The sequence below is a fragment of the Bombus pascuorum genome, chromosome 4 (genome assembly GCF_905332965.1).
Source record: "Bombus pascuorum chromosome 4, iyBomPasc1.1, whole genome shotgun sequence".
NCBI classification, from domain to species: domain Eukaryota; kingdom Metazoa; phylum Arthropoda; class Insecta; order Hymenoptera; family Apidae; genus Bombus; species Bombus pascuorum.
In genome coordinates, this window is record NC_083491.1 from 8,434,859 (window position 1) to 8,455,333 (window position 20,475).

A 20,475-nucleotide genomic window follows, 5' to 3' on the forward strand; every position below is an offset into this window, starting at 1 on the left:
TGAGGATCGTCTTCCTGACTAACTGGAAATTGCCCAATATATATAATATATATATATATAAAATTTATAAATATATATAAATATAATATATATAAATAATATAATAATATATATATATATATTAGCTATTATATTGGGTATTAGATATTGCTATTAGATATTCTATTAAATCTGTATATATATTACTACGCTTTTATGTCAAATTAAATAGCTTCGATATACCGCGTTCACTCATTGATCTTTTAGCTACAGCTGGTTGTAAAGTGAAACACGAATTGCTATTTGTAGATCAGTCGATGATATATATACGTGTATCGTTGTATCATGAACAGCTATCACGACAGTTTGATCTACGATTATTAATAAACATACGCTAATTAATGAATTTGTACATTTATTATATTACACTCGTGATTAATCGTTTTACGAAGATTTCAAGATAAAGAAGATAAAGATAAAAATATAAATCATTGACTTTAGGATATCGTCCTCAGTGTGACTCATTGTGACTAATTAAAATAAATACAAGAAATTCTTTTATCCTCAGAGGTCTTGATAGTTCAACTACACCAGGTCACCTAATTGTATTTGAATCATAAAATTTGAATGTGGTATCCGAAACATAGTATTTATAGATATCAAATATTGAAGTGTCTAGACAGTACATGTCTATCTTCCATGGATGAAATACGAACAAATTGGAACACATGAAATTTAATGAAGTCTAGTAACAAGTTTTATCGAATATGGGATTCACATTTAAAAAGGAAGACCAATATTTATTACCTGCAAAAAAGGTACTAAACTACAGGAAGTATTAATAGATTCGTTCAAGATTATGAACACCTCCATCGATGATTTTTATCCGTCAGCGTAACCCCTTTTTACGCTTGGTTATCTGTCAGTTAAAAAAAACAAGAAATATATTGGTCACACGTAATTCAGTGAAAGCTCGACTTTTCTACGGTACAAACGTGCAAACAAGATTGTCATTGTCGATAAATATCCGACGTTAAACGGTTCACAAGCAGCAAAACGATAAATTATCCCCGTGGTGGCATGTGAAACTCCCGTCGTGCCATCGGAAAAGAAACATAATGTACGGGTCCGATGGGGAACTTCGTAGGGTCGAACGAACAAAACAAGAAGAGGAGAGAAAGGTAACGATGGTCCTTTGTAAGAATCGTTTTCTGGCTTCTCGTTCTTTTTTCCGCGGAAAAATCGAACGTTGGTATGAAAAACGGGGCGACAGATGGCGAATCGTTGCTACTCGTATCGGTAGACCGCAGCTCAGGAAAAAGAAAAGGGTTGTAAATAATGTTACACGCTTATACGTTTTCTTCCGCTGGTTATTATAGGTTTCGTTTTCCTGGACGCTTTGAATTATGTGCTGCAAACTGTATCGTTTTACTTTGTACGACGTTCGTGATCGCTCTAAAGCCTCTTTCGTGCTCGCGTCCTCGAAAAAAGGGGCAATGGCAACTCGAGACTCGAGAAAAATCGATCCCAGTCGAGCCGCAAGGGCTTCGTAGTCTCGCGCGAGTTCTAGAGAATTCATTTCTAAGTAAATTATATATAGACTAAAACATTTGCATTGAAGCGAGAGATTGAGTCGCGGTATAGTTGATTCAGAACACGAGGAATTTATTTTTCAGTAAGCTATTGTTACTAAATTAATCTTTATTATGATAAATTATAAATTTAAGTTATACTTAGATCGTTAAAAGAATTTATCTAATTGGAAAATTTATTTGCTGATTATATAAAAATTACAACGTCTGAAATATGTATAACATATTGAATAATAAAGCGATAAGAATATGTTTCTTAGGATTTAAGATTATTACATGCAGAATTGGTATTGTAAAGCAGAGAAAAATCTTATCTCTTGAAATATTCTTTGGTTGTCTGATCGTGACTGTGCTATAAGAGTATGTTTCGCAGATGATAAATGATTTTTGATTATACATACATATACTGATCGTTTTGGACGAAGAAAAGGAATATAATAGTATAATAGAGTCTCCATGACTTGCTTTTTTAGTTGTATATGGGATTATTGTTTTACTCCCCTTAAATTTATACTAAATGTTTTGATATTATCACTATTCATCGTTAATTCGAATAAGTTCAAAAGTTAAAGGATGTTACTTGAATGATAGAAGTAGATCTAAAATATGTACGATTGCAATTAATTTAATTAATTTAGAATAAGAGTACTCTTTGCTACATGTGTGTGTCCTGTTACAGAAGCATGTACACAAACGTTAAAATATTTATTGATAGCTTGCAATAAAATTAAAGTATGTAACACGGAAAGTTCATTGGTCGTAAAGCATGTTAAATTTATATAGTTTCGGTCACATTAAACAAGTAACAAACTTAATAAAACGAATTGTACGCATTGTTATTAATGAATAACTTTAATCAAATTTTTATTTCAAGTTAGCTTACCGGCGTAGTCTTTAGTCCTCGAGGGTAACTTAAAATAGCGACATAATCCGAGAAAGTTGATCTCTTAAGAGCATAACGAACGAGCTAAGAGACTTTTCCATTGAATTCGTTTTTTAGCAATTCCCATAAGGACCAACCAATGCTATCCTCCAAGAAAGAACGAGCTCAGGTCTTAGCGAGCTTCCTTCAAGTAACAAAATTTAAATTCGATCGATAGAATGATAGATTTCCTTTGAAATTTTATTTCTTAAGGGAAAAGGCAGTCATTTACACAATTTTGTTTATTTTATTATGTCTCTTTAGATGTACTTTAGACGTAGAAATAATATACGAAGAGTAAAGAAGCAAATCTGGTGTTAGTGAAATTACCATGAAATTTTGGATTATTGAGATAAGACAATTATTAAATTATGTAAAGCGTTATTAAATTACATAACGAATTAAAGCAGTAACTATTACAAAAATTACCATGTGGAAACATTTTTATACATAAATACGATAAAACTTTATCAATCGTTAAAATTAATTTATTAAAATAAATACACGTCTTTATAAAAAATTGTATATCATATAAGTAGGTACTATTAATCAAAGATTCATATCTGAGTTCAATATAATATATATACAGTATATTATATTCATAATACTATACATTCTGGCTAGTCATTATAATCAACCATGACATGCACCGGGCGCCTGGGTAATTATAATAACTCATACCAGGCAACAATGTTGACAACGAATAGGTAGTTATAATCACCCATACTATCCAGCCAGAGCTCAGCGAATATACTACGGGTGATTATAGTTACATGTAATGTACGCTGATAATGAGTGTAAGTGCTTAATGTAAACTGACAACGTCATCCGTGCTGTAGCGCCTGTGGTTAACAATATATCTGACTATATAATTATATATATATAGTCATCTATAGTATACGATAAATACTTACCAATAAAAGATAACAGTCACCTGTGATATTCAATGAACATGTAATGCCAAATCATTGTAATCACGAGTGTAATTATCTCAATTATTCATAATATTTGACAAATGTTCAATATTGGCTGATTACAATCGTATATAATATATTAAGTTATAACATATATTTTCATGTATATTCCATTTTCTCCTTTTATATCCGTTAATTATATTCGTACATATAAAAACAGTTATCTATAAGTTACAGTATAGTATTCGGCCTTAGTTGATGACAATCATATCCAATATGCTATTAGTGTCTGAAACTGGATGGAGTTATGGTGCGTAGTGTGTAGCAAACGCTGTGGACGAATGAAGTCACTGCTAGCATAACAGAGCACCCGCAGTGAGTGATTATCATCAACCATAGTATCTGGTAAAAGCTCGATATTAGAAGATTATGATCACCCACACATCACAACGTACATCAAGCTCTCCGTCCAACGTCATCTGCGCTATTCTTCAAACACTGGGTAACCATAATTACTCGCGGTACACCAGCGAATAATCAACGTTCAGTGTAATAAGCATAGTCACCCATGGCAATCAAACAGGGGAAAAGGAAAAAAAGAAGGATTTTTCAAATACGTCGCCAATGGTTTTCGACTTTTCAGCGGTCTCTATATTCAATGTCGGACGTTCGGTTGACAAAGGCGAGCAAAAATTGCACTTTGATGAATGCCGTTGGGGGATTTTGCTACCTTTCCGCGACAAGCATAGGCCGATTCACAGCCACGCCAGCCACCAAGTACAATAGGCCCCGTTGTACGAAAAAATTATACGGTCATCTCGGTTTCACTTAATGTAATATGGCGGCTGGCACGCTGTCGCGACACCGTCAATTTCCTGTCGGTCACCCTTAAGCTCGTTCCACGGTAGCGAACACGAGATTGCAGTATTCTATTATACGGCCGGCCTACCAGATGTCACGGGAATATCTAGAGAGAGTGACACTGTGACCAAAGTCGTTAATGTGTGAAATACATCTGCCCGGAAGGACGTAGCTTAACACCCCTTCCGTTGCTATTCCTCTCGTCAGTTTCTTTTCTACGCTTCATTGTATGCCTCTGTTTGTATTCTAGTTCTTTTCTATTTGTCGTTACTAAAGCTTGCTCATATGAGTAACACTTGAACGTCCGGGCACGTCTTTCTTACGCATCGACGCGTGGAGGATGTTGTTTTTCCTGAATCGATGATTAGAAGCAATGGGAAATGAGTAATCCTGCTTTCTCTTTAAACTGCGAATTACTCATTACGCTCTATTTTTATCCAATGTGTTTTGTTTAGAATTGGAGTTTATCACAGACTATAAGAAGATATTGATGCGATTTACTGATGTACGACTTTACAAATTTACTACTTTGCTGATAATTCACAAGTTCACCTACGCGATTAGAGTTCTACAAGTCTTCCGTAGGAAATTTCTATTACGAAATCTCGTCCCTCCGATACCTCGTGCGAAACACGGCGCAGCATGCGTTGTCTCGATATCGCGATCGGATTTATATCGAATAGTAGGGAGAGACAATGAAAACGAAACAGGCCGATGGCAGTAGAGAGCTTTTATACTTCCTTTGAGTTAACAATTATCCGAGCATGAAGAGCAGGATTGTGCCAAAAATGGTGGGTCTTTTTTTCCCGGAGTCGCGTGTCCCATGCCCCCGGACCAACGTCGCTCAGATGAATGGGGAGAGACAAGAAGATAGAGAGTGGAGTCTCTTTCATCAGATTCTTCTTTGCCTGTCTTTCCCTCTCCTCTCTGTCTAACCACAAGGCCATTTCACAATAGGAATCACGAGATTCGGATGGGAATATACGGTTCATTAGATACGAACGTTCGAGAAGAACGTCTGTGTTCGTTTTCTGTCCTTCCTCTCTGGACAATTCTTTCATGGTCTTTATCTTTTACAGCGGGATTCCTTTCTACTAAATAGGTCCGGATCTCTTTTCTCTCATTGGCTGATTAGCTTGCCCTAGCAAGCGTAATCTTGGTAACCGAGAATCGTTGCCGCTACGTACAGCTAACAGTACTTATTCTCTTTTCCTAACCGCAATTACGCGGTCTCCGGTCTCCTCCGCCTGTCTTACAGCTCTTTTGCCTTCTCCGCATTCTTGCCGCATTAATCGCCTCTCCCTTCCTCTTTCTCACTCTCTCTCTCATTTTCACCGGGTTTCTCGGACAATTTTCTTCGCCAGTTAGTTCCATATTTTTTGTTACCAATGACAAAGTCGAGTATATACAGATTTACTGTAACTGAAAAGATGATTTAGAAGTACATTTCGTTGTAGATTACATTATGAGATTTTTGGTAAATATTTTATATTAGGAGAGTTAAGCGCGAGATATTACAGACGAAGGTTCTGAACCTGAAGGTAATTTCATACGAAAATTTACTAGATATATGAATGTATCATAGAGTGGATCATACTAATATTTATTGAATTAAGAAATGTGAAAGTGAACGTGATAGTAGTTGTCATTACATTATGTGTATTTCTTATTTTTTATATTTTGTAATACAATATATTTTGATTCCATCGTGCATGTATGTATAAACACATATAGAGAAACGTAGAACGTCATTATACGTCATTGAATAATTTCTACAACAATAAATCATAAACTTTTAGGTACTTTACTCATAATTAATTATTCCCGGAAAAAGATTGTTTTAAATGTCTCTGTTTATTGTTGAATGCAAATTCGTGTACACATATGGAATGATGGATTCAGAAATTTTTGGCAATCAGTCCTATATTTTTAGCATTTGAAAGCATTCAATCATTTTTTGTTGGAAATATTTTCAATGTCTTCTGACGTACTGCTGATATCGTATGACTTCATAGCTAAAAATTAATGGCAGCCCTCGATCAATGTACGCAGATATTTTTCAATATTGATTCAGTCTGAAATAAAGTCACAAATGATGAATCTTCATTGCACATTGTCGATTTATTTTATGTGTTATTACGTTTATCGTGCATCAAGAAGTCTCTCCAAAATAGATTTGGCGAAGTTAATTCTCCAAATAAAAGAAGCTAATAAAGAAAAATAATCTACATACGTTGAATACATATCGATAGTAACTTTGACTTTAACTACTTAACGTCTCAAATTATGCATTATTTTTTTGTAATTGTTATAACTTTACATAATTTCATCGAATACAGATATAGAAATTTAAGATGATGCTTTCACGGTATGACATTTTCATGTCAAAATATCGCCTCAAATAAATTAATATCAGTTACAGAATAATCTAGTATTCAACACCATCTTCCTAAATAACGTATATAAATTTTATACAAACATTCTCGAACAAGTGTATCTTCGGTGGTACGAATAATACATTGCCCGTCCCAGTGTGACTCACAATTGATAAGGATTAATAGCATAGTCTCCTTTGTATACCAGCGCATAGATCTTGTGCCTTTCTGCTTAAGTTTAAACTGGGCCTGTAACTTTTCTGCAAGATAAATCAACGTTAACCTGATTTATAACGATAGTCGAATGTTTCGGGCCACCCTTTCGTTACTATCGATCTCCTTTTCTCTAACCTTTTCGATGTACTGCCTTCTTCCTTTGTCTGCCTAATGCATATATACATACACGAAATCTATGTGTGTGTGTGTGTGTGTGTAATCCGAAGATACTGAAATTGTGATATTTTTCCACGGTCCAAGGGTTTAAACACACTACAGGATTTTATATTTATAATTTGCTTAAAATATTAAACATATCATAACATGAATCTTAGACTTTTGTGTTAAGTAATTTAATCAATTTTATTGAATATTGAATGAAAAATTGAAGAGAAATAACAATAACCTTTGACGCACATGTCACATCTGCATCAAGTTTCTACTTGTTGTACCATTGGTTGTGCGGACACTGGAAATCAGAAAAACGACAGGACCTTGCGCCGCGGGATATTCCTTGTCTTCGCGTATAACAAAATTTCTATCCGGAACCTACCAAGACATCCAATAAAGCTACTTAATTGCAGCAAAATCTCAAATAAAGCGACACTTCAATTAAACAGTACATCAATCTCATGAGGTAAAAAAATATTCTGTAGAAAATGAATCGAAATTAGATAAAATATCTGGAAGATAATGTGAAGACCGACTACACGTGAAACGCAGTTGTGATGTTTGCTATCTGAAAACCCTATAAAACATTCAGTATAGATTTCATCCAATAAGCCCAAAATCCAAAATTAAACGACGTACATCAATTCGATCGAAAAGATGTTCGATAAAAATTATAAAAGATATTTGATGGAAATCATATAGAATATCCGAAAGAAGGCGTTAGGTTCGAGAACGCATGGAATGCGTCCGGAATGTCTGGGCGATATTTCAGGCAAATAAATCCAGACTCTCATATCCAGAGGTGGCGATAGGTTAGTGGTTTCGTTGCTCGTGCTCCTAAATTTCCTTAACGCGACGCCCGTATATTGTTCGTTCCTGAAGACGCGTGAAACTTTTGTGCGGGTCGCCACCGTTAAAAATACCACACTACGACGACAACGACGACGACTAAGAAGAAGGGGGCAGTATCTGTGGCTTGAAAGGTAGCTGCCGGCGTAAAGGCATAGGCAGCACATACCGAATATCCTTTGCGAAATCGCGTCTGCCTTTGTAACGGCGTTTGCAGCGTGCTGGCTTGCCAGTCCAATCGTAGAAAAGAGAGATATTGAATCGATAAAATCCTCCTCCGTCGAGTTTTACGGCACGATCCTTTTCCGGGACAATTTACGACTTCCGCTTTTTCCGCTCGCTATCCGTCGTTCGTGCCGATTTCGTCTGCAGCCATGTCTCCTTTATTAAATCCGCACACCGGCCGTCTTCCTCGCACCGATTCGATTTCTGTTGGAAACGAAATCGCGTAGAGAATCCTGGTTACATGTATGTATCCTATGGATAGATTCGAGATAGTGTGTCGGCTTATATGGCATCGTGTGTTTTGTGGTATCGCTTCAGGAAGCGATTTTATATCGCAAAATAGGTTGAAAATGTGGAATGAATTTATTTCTGTTGAATTCATCGGTTTTGGGAGGAAGTTTTTTGGGGGTGGTTGGAAATATATGGCTTTAGCGATGCAAGATGTTTCTTTTTGTGCGATGTATCGCGTGTAGCCTGTGAAAGTATGGTGATACGGATGTTGTGATAGGAAATACAGATTTCCATGAATTCTATTATATATAGTCATTTCTATCGTTTATAATAATCTTCCAGGGTATTTCATTAGTTGAGACAAATCGTTCTAATAATCCTTTAACAATTCTAATTGCTGCTGATGATTTTCTATAGAGTTCTATGGGGTAGTGTAAGGTGATCTGAGGGTATTCTCTCAATTAAAGAGAAAAATGGTGTAAGTAGATTTTTTCTAAAATAAGATAAACAGAAGTGACGATACATGAGACTTACATTTATTCAGAAAAGTGTATTATTAATATTTTTCGAACGTTCATTTCAAACCACGTATTTAATCAAAACCAAAATCAAACATACAGAATGTTTCGGCATAGAACTGATTGACAAGGTATTTAATTTAGAAATTGCTGTTATTACGAAAGGTGAGAGAAACGTTGAATCATTTTCTACCCTATTCATCCCTACTACCCTATTTAAATTTCTCCTAAACATCCATAGTTTTAACAGGAGAAAAAGAGTTAGATCTTGATGATTGAATGATAACGTTAGTAACCATCCTATAAATCTAAACACTTAGTTATACCTTGATCTCAAGAGAGCAGTCTCGTCAGACATCGACGAGGAAGGCAGTTATCCTTATCAACGTCGTATATTTCCACGAGGAAGAATGGCAGAATGTGTATGGCGAATGGATTCTACATTGTCGCAGAATTGCCCCCGATTCAAATCTTCTTAGGAATGTTAGCAGGCGGACGATGCGTCTTAAACGAGGAGCTCGCGTGGCTGTCCCTCGTATAGCCGAGCTATTACGGTCTACGCCCACTTCAATTAGATTTCCACATTGCTATCGTTGCCGCATCAACGTTGTCTTCTCCTTTGGAAGTGTAGGGTCGAGTATAATCGACCTTACGACTGGGCATTTCCGTCCCTAGTTAACATGAATACCGAATAACGGCTCTGTCAGCCACGGCTGATAATCTTGGTTAAATATTGTTATGCGTTTGAACGGTGAACGAGATCAAAAAGATATGCTACTTATCTGCGAGATTCTTATCTGCAATCTTACTTGTAACAATCTTACTTGTATTTTGATAGTATATTAAGTGAATCGTATGAATTTAATAGTATATTCATTTAATAGAGCAAAGAAAGTTGACAGTGTATTCATGTAGTATAGCGTAATAATTTATATGATACATTTGGTACTTGAGAAGAGAGATACAAGGGAGTATTCCACTGTATGGTCCTTAGAAAAAATTAATTTTACATTTTTTTTTCTTTTTTTTTGTTTTAGTTTGCTCAGAGAATATAGATGCAGAAATATACGTGCAGATTTCTATGGTTGATTTGGATTTTTGTATCCTCTGTGTACGTGATGGATTATTAAAGAGATTGTTGAAATGTAGATATGATAAATTGGAAATCATTAAAAAATTGACTAATCGATTTTAGATTTATATTTTGTTACATATACATGTATATAATTAAACGGGAGTGCAATTTGCTATTTGTTAAGCAACAGCCTTGCTAATTGTCATATTGAAATATTCGCTGGAAAACACAGTTGTAGTTCTACGGAGGAAAGTGAGAAACACAACTTGATATTATTACTCTTCCCCGGCGTGTTTACGTATAAACGTGGATTACTTGTAACTTCTCATGCTAATCAAGTTATCCAGTGAAGTCGAGACTCGTAATGATGATGATGCACTTAACGAAGATGTAAACCTCAATGGAATAGCAACCATCTTGGCTTCCACGTAATGATATCCCAAGCAATATGCATAAATTAATTATGTCTCAATTAATAATTTCCTTATAGAAAATAATAAAATTATATAAATATTAAATCTCTTAAATTACAGTTTTAGTTTTTAAATACTACATGGTATCAATGTCTTCCTAAACGAAACTTTATGGCTGCTAATATTCAAATGTATGAATAACAGGTTAAAATGGTACGTTCTTAATAATGGCTTGAAAAGTATAATAACAGCAAGTGTGATTCGTCATTTTTTTTCTTTCCTATTTTCAAAAGATAGATCTTTAAAGAAGTCAACATAAAAGGTAGACATTAAAAACACTTATTTGACGAAATAAACTATTTTTTTCGTTATAGCTCCTTACCCTATGAAAGCCTCAAAGAATTAGCATCAAACATTCACGACAATTCTATAATTATCGTTCTATTTCACTTACCAATTAATTTCCTGAACCAACCACAATTCCTCGAAATTAATCTACATTCAGAAGATCCTCTAATCGCCTGGCAGGCGAGTGACGTCGAGCAAATTATGCAAAACGTTTTCTAGCGATACATTTAAGCCCCACGTCTTTCGAATCTCTGTTCTGCTCCCGGGCCGATGTGTTCAGGCTATGAATTCCGTTTTAACCATGTACGTCAGTGGTTGCATGTGGGCAGGCTGTAATGTAATTGGAAGTTCGTAGTCTCGACGACACAGACGCGCGTGTCTCTATTGCGCTTAGGGCGCCTATCCCTTTCGCCAGCGTGTAGCAATTTCGTTTAATGCTCGCATACGCGCAGCCTTTCCGCGCGGAAACCCGATATCGCCTGGCCATGAAAGAATCACGAAATTTATGGCCGCACTTGCACGCGGCTGCATACATATCGTCGTTTGCCGCGGGTATCGACCCACCACCGAGAAAAAAGCTCGATTGTCGAAGGGAAGAGAGCATTAGACGGTCGGATGATCCGAAGTAAGTACAGTAAAACTCGATTTATCTGATCTTGTCGGGGGACAAACTGTTTCAATAATTGCGAATTTATATAATAGGAACTCGCCGATTTTTTTCCTGTCTAGTATTTTTCATTCAAATAACAGGAGCTCGTTCAGGTACAGTAAAAACTTCAAATATAAGCGATACAGAAAATAATATAATTTTACAAGACAGATTGTACTTGACAAGAACGATGAATAAATATAACGTGTACTGTACACTGTCTGCAACATAGCGAAGAATATTTACTACAAAATAATTAATAATTGATAATATTATAATAATAATTAATAGTTAATAATATTTACATACACACGATAGAACGATAACTTAGCGAACCTTAAATTTTCTTCTGTCCGCTATGGTAAACGAATTGAGCGAGCAGAAATTGAATTAATTGGGAATTAACTATTTCATTCCAATCAAATGGAGTTCTGCTGTAAGTGGATCGTTGCATATCGGCGTTGACATCGCCAACGATTTTATTACCTCTACTGCGAATTCGGTTGGATGGATGCATTGGCTCGTAAAGGGATAAAAAGGGTTCAGAAGAGCTTCTTGCGGCTGGAAGAGACGAGGCTGGGTCGTGTGGTAGCTTTTACGATGCAGCAACGTTCTAAATTAAGAGTTTAATGATGGCCTTTCATGAATGGATACATTGTAATGGACAGAGAAGAGATGGAAGAGTTTTAAAAACGAAAATTATTTACACTTGAAATAGTTTAGGATCCATAGGAATTTTAAGGAAGATGATATTGTTAGGAAGCTTGGCTCCTATATTTTACTTTGAAATATAAATATTTTATGTTTGGGAAATATTTCTGATATCGCTCATAATATTCCTAAATTTTCAATAAGAACTGCATCAAAGCTTTAGTATGTTTCGTATGATCTTATTTCGAGATTGGAGACCGTCATGTTCTCAACTTTTAGTCAATTCGTTCATCGTAATGTTGCGAATGTGCGAACGAAATGTTCATCGCAAGCGATATAAACTTCTACCCCTGGTCGATGTTACGAGCTCGTTATATCGAAGGGGTTACTACCTACATCCCTATTGAATGATCCATTAAAAATCAAAGTTGCAATATATTCAGTTTCGCATCCTCTTTGGGATATGGAGCTGGTGCGTTGGTTTTTGAAGTACAGTAAAAGTCCATTTATTGGAACATGTCGAGAGGAAAAACAGCTTAAACAACTTGTTCAGTCATATAATAGGAGGTTATCCTGATTTTCTCCATGATATGATGTTTAGGTATATATTTTTCGTTTTTTGGAATTTTTGTTTGGATAACATTATTTTCAACGTACATTTGCGAGTGAAATTTTAGTCATTTATACCAAATAGAATATCGTTTCAATAAATAAAAGTGTATCATTTAAAAGCAACAATCTGAACAAATAGCGAAGCAGAATTTTATCATCATATTGTACAGATGAAATATTTATTAATTTGAAGCAATAAATTAGTAGCTGCATGGATGGAATGAAACGGATGGATGATATTTATCTACTAAAAGTTGCTTATTAAAGTCGAATCGAAGAGACGTGTGAATTCATTACAAAAATTTGACGCATTCTATCGATCAAATCACAGAATTTGAAACTGTATTATGCCAATAAAAATGTAAATATAAGACAGAAGATTTAAGATCTATAGTAAAAAATTAACTTGACCATTAAATATTCTAAGAAACAAAGCAACGACACCAGAGAGAAATTGATGGAATTTTTAATAAAGAAAGGAAAAGAGTGTTAATCGCGACATATTTCCACGATCGTACTAAAATACACGTATCTCACCTTACTTTAAATTCATTTTATCGAATTTTACACATTCTACCATTACCACATTGCTCCCGATACGCAAGTATGTTATGTTTAAACGTGGTAACAAATAGCTGTAGCAGGAAGTAGCCATAAATCGTGGCAAGAACTATGCAGTTCTAGAGTAACCAAGTAACTAGAGTAACAAACTACCATCTTGAGCAATGGAGAGGCAAGCACAGAACGCATCTGGTGGTTTCACGAAAGACCAAACGGCATTTCACCGAGAATCTTACCAATGAATTGTGTTGCAGTGAGTTTAACACACCCGCCTTTGTTCAGCGAGTGCTTCGAATGACTTTGAAGCTAATGAAGCTAGCAAAAAGAATTAACCAGATTAATTCTAATAAAAGTTGGTCACTGCGGGTTCACGCTGTGACACATTCACGACCGATGAATGCCGATGACGAAGGGCGACTACAATACTGTTCGAACGATGATTCAACCTGCACGACAATTTAGTCGCTTCTCGTGTGGCTAACGTGATTGGACGAATTAAACGTGGCCACGACGAGCCTGCAACGTATATAAGGTCGCCGATGCACAAGCCACAAACGCCTGAACGTGCCTTCATTAGCTTCGACGTACGTAACTCTGGGCCACGCCAAAGGACATTAGTCGAGTACGTGATAGGCCAGCACTGGGTGCATCAATGATTATATGTGTACATTCGTGCCAACGCGTTGTAGTCGCCTGTGTACGTACTTATTGGGTAGATATTTTGAAAAAAAGTGACTGAGTCAAATGAGAAAAATACAGCCTCGGTTGTATCGCTATATCTAGGAAAAATATATACAGCGACTGAGGAAAATATTCGAACACACTTACCACGGAAAATTTCTATGAATATGTTGTGTGTATCGTACGAAACTTTTAGAAATTTTGTTGACACTGTAATGAGACATACGTATCGTGTTTATAATAATCAAATTTGAAAGCAATTTGAAAATCTATATAGAAGCTACATGATACTCGTTGCAAATATACATTTAGTAAAAAATTAATGTACGATACGAATAGTAGTCTTAAACGTACTATAACGAGGCCTTGTTCCCTTAAAAGTCAAAGATTAAATTAATTATTATCGTGGAAATTTGAAACCGTTTCAATAACCGAGGTACGCTATCGTCAAGCAAATAATTAGAATAAAATTATCCGGGCACGTTCATAGATCATAATTGCAGTCTAAACGAACGCAACACAACAATCTTCGTGCCGGGGTGTGCTTATTATGTATTGAGAGACGCGTAGCGAATCGATCGACATTCACTCTCGTCAGACACGTGTTCAACATCATTAGCCTCGACAAGCGACGACATTAATTACACGGAGATCGAGTAAAGTAGAGAAGCATCGGTGTATCGGTGCAGGGGCACCCTGGCTGTTATCGACTCGTTCGAAGCCGAAAGGATGGCTTGTGACCTGATTGGCATATCAACACTTTCCATTATCGTACAGGATCGCTTTCAGGACGCTCTCTCTCTCTCTCTCTCTCTCTCTATCTCCAGGCAGAAATTCAATTAATATTCTTTGAAACGTACTAAAACTTAATCAAGTGTAGCATAATAATATAATAATGAAGGTAGAATAGTTTTATGACAGGATGAAGTATGAGAAAGACAGCCCTACGTGATCAATATGAACAATTTGTGTGCAAAGATGAAATTGACGAGTAGGATTTTCATGCATTTATGCAAAATTTAAAGCTGTAAAAATGCATAGAATGCACATCTAATAAAGAAGAATATATAAAATAAACAAAATGGAGTAATCGTTATATTTTTTAATCGGTGAAAAAGATTGTTCTATTTAGATTGTAAGGTTGAACTGAAATTAAGATACTAAATTATAAAATTGAATTGAAGAAATTAGAAAATTGTATACTATAAACTGTGAACACATAATTATAGGTAACATTTCTATAATAAATGCGTTAAAATTAATGACTACATCTCAAATTCTGTATTATTATTACGTTGTACAATAAAATTAAAATCTCTGATATAAGACACAATTTTATATCAACGAAAATTATACGAGATTACTCGTATAAAGCTAAAAATTTGACACGCACGGTCGTCATAAGAAGGAACGGAAAAAAAAAAACAGTTGCAGAGCTTATTAACGCAAATATTCCAGTAAATGAAGCTGTGTAGAAAGTATGACAAACACGACAGCGGCGCCAGAACTCGTTAAATATTAATTCCAGTCGGCATGAGAGTTAGATAGTCTGTTTGACTTTTAGAAGCGCTCTTCGTATTCCGCCAGCGCGGCGTTACGAAAAATTATAATTATTGTAACGAAGTTCGTATGAAAACAATTTTGCGGAAATTAAGAAAGTTGCAGGAACTGCTACTGAATTTGTATTAATTATTATGATAATAGCCTAGAATTGTTCTCACATGTGAATTTCGTTGCTTTGATTCGACACGAAAATGTATCCTGTCAATGAAAAATTTTTGTACGGTAGCTTTTAATGAAGATATTCCAAGCTACATACTGCAAATGAATAGTTAAAAGAAAAATTTAACCGAGCAATCCATTTTCAATATTAAATACGTCAGTAAATGAACGTAAATTAAAAAATTACAAATTAAATAAGTAAGACGTGACTCAAATTAACCCCCCCCCCCTTAAGTATTTATAAAACATAATTATAAATTGGAAACTAAAGTGAAAACTGACACACAAAGACACATAAAAACAAGTCTTTCCCATGCTATTATTTAACATGTAGAAGTATGTCGTTTGATATGTAAAAAGAATAAAAAATAAGAAAATATTTCCTGGAAAAATAAGGAAATATTTCCGTGAAAAATAAGAAAATATTACTTTAGGTCAAGAATTTAATCTCGTATATGATTACCTTGTTTTTCCTGGTCGCATAAACGGTAACACCTACTTTCGAGAAATTTCCGGCACGTTGCCAGGTACCTTCCTGTAGACACGAGAGTCTGGCGTCAATGGAGGGTATACGGTACCGTTTCTATTGGTTCATCCATCAATCTATCGCACCGAATCTACAAGGTCGTCGGGTGTTCATGGTTATCGATCAAATCCCTTCAAACCTTGCTGTAAAATAGCTAATAAATTTTACTCGCGCTTAAAATCATGTTCTCCTAGAAGTGACGAACATGGCCATTTTTAAACAATACTTTTATTTATTAACTCGTTCAGAGACGTCTTTCAGCTTAGCTAGCGAGGCAAATTATTTTTTATAAATTATTAAAAGTTATATATTCAAATATATATATATATATATATTACATAAACAATACATAGAACACATTTTTTTTTGTAGAGAAAATGTAATGCATCAAAATTTGAGTCAAGTTCTACAAGTTCTACATACAATGTCGTACATTGAGCGCGAAAGGATAAAATTAGAATGTCAGCTTAGTGACATTTATCAAATTTCATCGATGATGCAAGAGTCTGTCTGACAGCCCTTTTAATTATAATTTAAATATGTCTAAAAAGATAATAACAATTAGATTATATATAAAGCTTCAGTTAATGACAAGTAATGCGGGTGTATCCTGTGGAAACGAGGACGTTCCAGGCTGGACCAAAGAGGAGAATTAAGAGAAAACGACATCAGTGGTGGGCGTCGCGTCGTTATCATTACGACGCGACGCCAGCAAAACGACGTCCTGGGACTAACGAGCCACTTTAAGTCTAACTGCACTCTAGAAACATAACTTTTTTCTTTCTATCGTCAGCGAAGATCAGAACTTAAATTACTTGTCAAAATCAAGGGATACATATCTCGAAGGAAATTATGATGTAAATGAGAATAAGAAATACCATTTAATTGCTACTAAATCACATTATGTATAGCTATGTATCTCATGTTTAAAGGATGTAGACTGGTGCTAGTGATACTACAGCGATCTTCCCTGTGGAGTTTTAGTAAGTTTCATAATATTGCAGTCATATTTCTTAGGGAAAGAAAGCAGTATTTATTCACTAAAGAAATTGCTAAATTAGTACTTAGAAATATACATACAATGTCGTTCATAAATCGCTACATTTCTGTGACAATTTCACAATTTCAAAACTCTAAACTTTTGCTATATGTTTTGCTCTCAAAACTTTTTCCGCTCGTTCAGAAATATTCTCCGTTAAGATACGCGAAGGACTTTTATTTACAACAATTAGATGAAGCAAACAGTCACGGAAATAGACGATTCGTCCGGGGTGCATGCTTCCACGATTTTTCTCTGTCGGATGAATCATATCCGTGTCGAATAGAGATACAAAACGAATCGGTTGCGTCACGATCAATTCGTGTGTCTGTACCATACACCACTGACGGACGACGAATCGCAACAACGCTTCGTCCCGGTCCTTTTTTTGCTACCAACTGTTTCGTCATACGCGATTAATCATCGCTCGGTTTTCGATACCTTCGCTACTTTAGTCCCCTCGCTTGCATATAGATTCGATATGACGAAACTACACATAGAAAATATTTTAGCGCTTCAAGGAAATACGTGATAAATGTTTCATGCTGCCATTAACCTTTATAAAAGTAGATATGACATTAAACATAAATAAAATTCTATTCAAAAATATGCAAAAATAGGAATTGTATGAATAAAATTTAAAATATAAAATGCAAGTAAATTTGGTATAATAGTTATTGTTCATGACTTTTGCTCCATGATGTTCATAGATCGATTAAAAATTTTGAATTTTTAATACCTTCCCTTTGATTGTTATTAATATGTTATCTTATACTTTGGCTTAAGTAAAATGATTTTAGTGTATGATCCAGTAATTTCATTTAGTATCCATAGTAATTTTTATCCCGTTTTTACCCATTTAGAGTCCTTATTTCCAAAGAAACCTTTCTTATCCCGCGTCTATGTCGTAAAAGAAGTATACTGTCCAAATTTCATCTTTGTAGATACAGTTTAGATTAGAGTAGATTACAACGTGACCATACCAATCCAGCGCAATTGCTATTGCGTTAGATTGGGTTACGTAGGAGGTCATTGACGAGGCTACGGGAAAAATGCTTGTAGCTGAAGCGGCATAAGTGAAGGTACGTGAAGAGGCTGTCGAATAGGAAATTCGTGGGTGTCGAGGACTTTGATTATATATATATGATTTACGATACTATTTGGACAGTCGTAGGACTCGTAACAAAAACGATTTTTGTCTACGTTTGCTTTTCTCCAGGAAAGTAAAAGAATATTGTACCATCTTTGATATCTGTTCAATTTATTCCAATTTTCTTCAACCAAGAGATTCGTTAAATTACATAATTCTTGTAAATGTATCTCTAATTATTTAGTCCATTTGCATAAGAGAAAACCTATCTGTTTCTCTTCCAAAGGTAAATTATAACGACTGTGTAGTAAAAGAGAGACCACGATTGGCACGCATACTTTCAATGCAGCTTCTATCATTGTCTTCAAATACAGTCTTGAAGTAAAAGTAATTTTTGTTGTTAATGAGTGAATCAGTCACTTTCGCATTTTATATATAGATAAGAAATTAATCATTCAATTGTAAAATTGATTTTATACAAGAAACACAAAGTATGTCATTAATTTACTATACATATATTTACACAGGGCATATGTATTCATTCAGTGTCATTTCTAAATAAAATACGAGCATCGTGCCCCAGCTTTAGTTAACAAACTACTATCGTGTAATACAACTTTTATAGCGTATAGGATCGAACCATAGAAAATTATTAATGCAGTATTCGTCATTCGCAATTGGATTTGGAATCAACTATTCGGGTGTATTTACTCTTGAAATATGTATGTACATAGGCATGTATACAACAGTAGTATAGACAGTACATATATAACAGCATCTCCTTAGAGAACCAAAGGGAACACTATTCCCCTGCGACTTCCTTATTGACGTTCCACGAGAGTGGCCAAGTATGGGTATGTTGGTACAGGCTGCGCAGCCTGTGAAACTTTTTCCCCAAGACGTCGCTGGCTTATTACATTTTCATAACTGGTGGAGAACGGAACGTTCGAAGAAAGTAACGGGCCAACTTAGGGAATGAAGTTCCATTTCGTCGCTTTTTCGTTACCGTAAATGGACGGCTAAAACATTGTGTCGTATGACAACCCGGCGACAATAACGGCAATGGTATATGGGCCTGGAAGAAAGTGATATCGGATGGCGTAGAGGTAAAACTACGCCACTTCTAAACGGTGCTTCTTTTCTTTTTTTTTCTTCCTATAAATCCTTCTTCTATGTTTCTTTGTAACGACTTGGTTCGGTGTCGAAGCAGTTCTTTGTTTTTTTATTCTAGACATGTTATGGGTTACGAGATAAATCAGCACATTTCGTACAATGAAGAGTTGACTTTATTTTGGTTTATTGGTAAATTAAGATCTATTAATTTATGAAGTAAATATTTACAAAAGTTTCGAAGAACGAAGACTCTAATTTATTTTATTACAGATTAACACATTCGCTGCAACTGCTGTATTTTATTTATTATGTATATTTTGACAATGTGGCTTTGAAAAAAAGACGGCACAACGTCAAAAAGTGAAGAAATGTTATTTCTTAAAGTACAGACATTTCTTATGAAAGAAATACAACGTTTATATGTAATAACTTTGCTGTATCTTGTTTATTTCAAATTTATTATTAACAAGACGTCTCATAAAGACTTCAAAGCAAAACTTTGTAAATGTACAGGAATATACAAGGCATACTATACATATTTTGAAAATACATATAGGAATAATACTCTGAAAATTTCAAATATCAACTTTCTATGCTCTTTGGCAAAACAATCTTTCATCATATCTTCGAAGAGTTGCATGATACTTCGTTCGTCTAATAAACTTTTCCAAGTTAATTTATTTAGAGTTCTGATTCTATAGTGGGGGAAACTATGTCATAAGGAAGCTCTTCGTGAAAGAGGTTGGCAAGAAACCCTCATCGCGTTTCGTTCAACTCGTCTACTATCTCAAGCTACGGTTTTAATACACGTGTCTTATGATAAACTGTCGTTCTTGTGAATACGCGCAAACTGCTTTTCACAAGGATGTGATAACATTGAATGTCGATGAATTCTTCTATTTTAATGACACACAGTCATAAATTACGAGATATTTATTCAAAACTTTGTTCGTAATAAAATATATAAATTATTATATTACAAGGTCTTACAATACAGTTTCAACAAGAATTGATCGACATATGGATAGTTCAAAAAGGCATAGCTTTAATAATTGTGTGGTACCAAAGTCATTTAAACAATTATTATCCAATTAATAATACCAGTGTATTCATAAGTGACAAATTATATTTGTAAATTAATT

At 35.0% G+C, this 20,475-nt stretch overlaps 1 protein-coding gene, 1 long non-coding RNA gene and 1 pseudogene across 4 annotated transcripts in view; 2 read left to right on the forward strand and 1 right to left on the reverse strand.

Moving 5' to 3' along the window:
* Positions 1-20,475, forward strand: part of LOC132906575 (fasciclin-1) — a 386,191-nt gene that overhangs the window by 145,810 nt on the left and 219,906 nt on the right. The window lies entirely within an intron of this gene.
* The window catches only part of LOC132906060 (uncharacterized), an 82,721-nt gene that overhangs the window by 51,581 nt on the left and 10,665 nt on the right, over positions 1-20,475 (forward strand). The window lies entirely within an intron of this gene.
* On the reverse strand, positions 6,618-8,968 carry LOC132906085 (uncharacterized; annotated as a pseudogene).